Source organism: Cherax quadricarinatus, unplaced genomic scaffold, assembly GCF_038502225.1.
Source record: "Cherax quadricarinatus isolate ZL_2023a unplaced genomic scaffold, ASM3850222v1 Contig7, whole genome shotgun sequence".
Lineage (NCBI taxonomy): Eukaryota > Metazoa > Arthropoda > Malacostraca > Decapoda > Parastacidae > Cherax > Cherax quadricarinatus.
In genome coordinates this window covers 175,001-180,000 of record NW_027195033.1, presented here as the reverse complement: position 1 = coordinate 180,000, position 5,000 = coordinate 175,001, and positions in this window count along the sequence as shown.

Below are 5,000 nucleotides of genomic sequence, written 5' to 3'. Positions count from 1 at the left end.
GAGTGTTAAGAGATCCTCTCTGTTGAGGGCCTGCGTTGTCGGTGGGTTCGAAGCAGTGGACATTATATGGGCTGTCGTAATCTGTGGGGATTGCTGAGGGTTGTATTTCTTCACTGTGCACACCGTGGGCTGTTGCTGTATGCCAGGTTGTGTACCCGGCATCTGCTGGTGAGGTGCAGCCACAGCCTGCATAGTGGTTGTGCCTGGCAAGGAGGCCGGTGGGGGCTCGTGTAGTGCCGTCTGCTGATTGCGTTGCCCAAATGTTTCCTGTTGGCGCCGCTTGTTCCTCATGTTTTTGTTTCTTCGTTGCGGTAGTGGGGGAGGATGCTCTTGTTCATGACGCCTGGTTGAGTTTTCAAGGGTCGGAAATTCCTGGGCACTGAGTTGGGTTGACTGATGAGAGTTCTGCAGTATGGCAGGATTCTCTGCACACATCGTCTGCTGAGGGTGATGCTCCGCCGTAGCCTGCTGTCTCGTCGTTGGTGTCTTCCAGGCCTCACGAATTCTAGTGAGCCTCTCAGGGCATCGAGGGTTCCAGGCATGGTGTTTCTGCCTGCAATTCGGGCATCGTGGAGTGGGTGGCGATGCATTCTTCAGCTTGGTGATGCATTCCTCGGTAGGGTGGGGCTGGCTGCAGACACCGCAGATTACTCTGTTCGGACAGAGTGCACCCAGGTGTCCGTAACGCTGGCACTGGCGAACTGGTTCTGCCATGAAGGTCCTAACATCGTACCTGCCCCAAGAACCAAGGTCCAGCTGGGATGGCAGCGGTCCTACATGCTGAATGAGGACCTGTCGGGTTGGTGCATTGCCTGCTGATTTTGCCTTGAGACGCTGAGCTGACACGACACTGGGGTGAGCTGCTACTGCCTCGATGGGCATCATCAGCGGGTATCGCATCACTACACCCTTGGTGACCTGCCGAGAATCCAGTTCCTCCAGGGTGAAGGAGCGGTCTGTCTCCATGACTTTTTTCAAGGTGATATGCATTTCCCTGTTGATAGGAGTCAGTATTGGTTCTCCCCTCAAGTTGAACCATATCTTGAACCTCAGTTTGTGCCGTGTTTCCAGGTGTGTAACCACACCATAGTGGGTTTTGTGTTCCCCACAAGCCTTTACCTTGAATCTGGAAGGTGATTTGAGCTGGTTTACCTGCTCCTTGGAGGGACGGCGTGTCTTACTGTTCACATTGATCCATCCTTTCGTATTCTCTGGCTGCATGGTTAGGCTTGTCAGAACTGGAGACTTTTCCTCTGATGACACGGAGTGGTTTCGCAACTTCTTCGCTAGGATTGCGCCCCACATTTCTAAATCCGAGTCATCCGTCGCATCCCTGGAACATCGTGACCTCTTCCTTTCGGCAGAAGCCATGTGTCTGTCAACGTGGGGCTGGACTGTGATGCTTTTTTGCACTAACAGAGGTGGAGCAGGACGGCTATATATAGGCAGGAAGAGGTGGAGGTAGTAGTAGTAGTAGTAGTAGTAGTAGTACAAGAATTGTATATAATATCGACAAGATGAAATTATGAAATTAAGACACATGCACAACACCCGGGCATCCCTATCGTAGACGTTTCGCCATCCAGCCAGCCACTGGATGGCGAAACGTCCACAACAAAGACAACCAGACGCCGCACATGTGTCTTAATTTCATCAGTAGTTGTAGTAGTAGTAGAAGAAGAAGAGGTAGTAGTAGTGGTAGTGGTAGAAGTGGGAAATAAGGATGACGAGCCAGTCAAAACAAAGGAAGGGGAGCACTGCAAGAGAGCTAGATGCCCACAGAGGGAGAGCAAGCGCACAGAGGTGCGTGAAAGGGGAAGTGGTGAAATAAATGAAGAAGGAACAGAAACACGAGACAGGAGAGAGAAAGACAACCCAGAGGAGAAAAGGAAAGAGGAAAGGGGAAGAGGAAGAAGAAAAAGAAAGAAAAAATGAGGATTCAGGTTAAGTCACAGAGACGAAGCCAGGGCTAAGGTTCATACAAGGAAAGTTGTGTATTAGAGAGGATTCAACTAGACGGCGACTGTTCGAGTTGGAAGTAGGGAAGACAGTCTTAGCAGAAGACCAGTCAATAGGATGGCTATGATCTCTGTTAGTGTGACTTTGTCAATGGTCCAAGTCGGACCGAAACGTCGTCGTAAGCTTCTCTCTTTTATGTGCGGGTTATTTGTGTATCGTTCCAGTCACGGTACTCACCTATTTGTACTCACCTATTTGTGGTTGCAGGGGTCGAGTCTTAGCTCCTGGCCCCGCCTCTTCACTGGTTGCTACTGGGCCCTCTCTCTCCCCGCTCCATGAGCTTTGTCAAACCTCGTCTTAAAACTGTGTATGGTTCCTGCCTCCACTACGTCATTTTCTAGGCTATTCCACTGCCTTACAACTCTATGACTGAAGAAATACTTCCTACTATCTCTCTGGAGAGACCTGGAGAGAGTTCCGGGGGTCAACGCCCCCGCGGCCCGGTCTGAGACCAGGCCTCCTGGTGGATCAGAGCCTGATCAACCAGGCTGTTGCTGCTGGCTGCACGCAAACCAACATACGAGCCACAGCCCGGCTGATCCGGAACTGACTTTAGGTGCTTGTCCAGTGCCAGCTTGAAGACTGCCAGGGGTCTGTTGGCAATCCCCCTTATGTGTGCTGGGAGGCAGTTGAACAGTCTCGGGCCCCTGACACTTATTGTATGGTCTCTTAACGTGCTAGTGACACCCCTGCTTTTCATTGGGGGGATGGTGCATCGTCTGCCAAGTCTTTTGCTTTCGTAGTGGGTGATTTTCGTGTGCAAGTTCGGTACTAGTCCCTCTAGGATTTTCCAGGTGTATATAATCATGTATCTCTCCCTCCTGCGTTCCAGGGAATACAGGTTTAGGAACCTCAAGCGCTCCCAATAATTGAGGTGTTTTATCTCCGTTATGCGCGCCGTGAAAGTTCTCTGTACATTTTCTAGGTCGGCAATTTCACCTGCCTTGAAAGGTGCTGTTAGTGTGCAGCAATATTCCAGCCTACATAGAACAAGTGACCTGAAGAGTGTCATCATGGGCTTGGCCTCCCTAGTTTTGAAGGTTCTCATTATCCATCCTGTCATTTTTCTAGCAGATGCGATTGATACAATGTTATGGTCCTTGAAGGTGAGATCCTCCGACATGATCACTCCCAGGTCTTTGACGTTGGTGTTTCGCTCTATTTTGTGGCCAGAATTTGTTTTGTACTCTGATGAAGATTTAATTTCCTCATGTTTACCATATCTGAGTAATTGAAATTTCTCATCGTTGAACTTCATATTGTTTTCTGCAGCCCACTGAAAGATTTGGTTGATGTCTGCCTGGAGCTTTGCAGTGTCTGCAATGGAAGACACTGAAGACACTCATTTGTGTCTTCAACTTCCAATTGTGGCCTTTTGTTTCTGTGTCCCCTCCCTGGAACATCCTGTCTTTGTCCACCTTGTCTATTCCACGCAGTATTTTATATGTCGTTATCATGTCTCCCCTGACCCTCCTGTCCTCCAGTGTCGTCAGGCCGATTTCCCTTAATCTTTCTTCATAGGACATTCCCCTTAGCTCTGGAACTAACCTTGTCGCAAACCTTTGTACTTCCTCTAGTTTCTTGACGTGCTTTATCAAGTGCGGGTTCCAAACAGGTGCTGCATACTCCAGTATGGGCCTGACATACACGGTGTACAGTGTCTTGAATGATTCCTTACTAAGGTATCGGAATGCTGTTCTCAGGTTTGCCAGGCGCCCATATGCTGCAGCAGTTATCTGATTGATGTGTGCTTCCGGAGACATGCTCGGTGTTATACTCACCCCAAGATCTTTCTCCTTGAGTGAGGTTTGCAGTCTTTGGCCACCTAGCCTATACTCTGTCTGTGGTCTTCTGTGCCCTTCCCCTATCTTCATGACTTTGCATTTGGCAGGATTAAATTCGAGAAGCCATTTGCTGGACCAGGTGTCCAGTCTGTCCAGGTCTCTTTGAAGTCCTGCCTGGTCTTCATCAGATTTAATTCTCCTCATTAACTTCACATCATCTGCAAACAGGGACACTTCTGAATCCAACCCTTCCGTCATGTCGTTCACATATACCAAAAATAGCACTGGTCCTAGGACCGACCCCTGTGGGACCCCGCTCGTCACAGGTGCCCACTGTGATACATCATTACGTACCATGACTCGTTGTTGCTTCCCTGTCAGGTATTCTCTGATCCATTGCAGTGCCCTTCCTGTTATATGCGCCTGATGCTCTAGCTTCTGCACTAATCTCTTGTGAGGAACTGTGTCAAAGGCCTTCTTGCAGTCCAAGAAGATGCAATCAACCCACCCCTCTCTCTCTTGTCTTACTTCTGTTATTTTATCGTAAAACTCCAGAAGGTTTGTGACACAGGATTTGCCTTCCGTGAATCCGTGCTGGTTGGCATTTATACTCCTGTTCCGTTCCAGGTGCTCCACCACTCTCCTCCTGACAATCTTCTCCATAATTTTGCATACTATACACGTCAATGACACAGGTCTATAGTTTAGTGCCTCTTTTCTGTCTCCTTTTTTAAAAATGGGAACTACATTTGCCGTCTTCCATACCTCAGGTAGTTGCCCAGTTTCCAGGGATGTGTTGAAGATTGTGGCAAGTGGCATGCACAACATATCTGCTCCCTCTCTAAGGACCCACGGGGAGATGTTGTCCGGTCCCATTGCCTTTGAGGTATCGATGTCCCTTAGCAGTTTCTTCACCTCCTCCTCATCTGTATGTATGTCGTCCAACACTTGTTGGTGTATTCCTTGCTGGTGTCCCCATCTGTTCTGTCCCCCCAGAGTCCTTCCTGTCTCTACTGTAAATACTTCCTTAAATCTCGTGTTGAGCTCCTCACATACCTCTTGATCGTTTCTTGTGAGTTCTCCACCTTCTTTCCTCAGCCTTATCACCTGGTCCTTGACTGTTGTCTTCCTCCTAATGTGGCTATACAACAGTTTCGGGTCACATTTGACTTTCGATGCTATGTCGTTTTCATACTG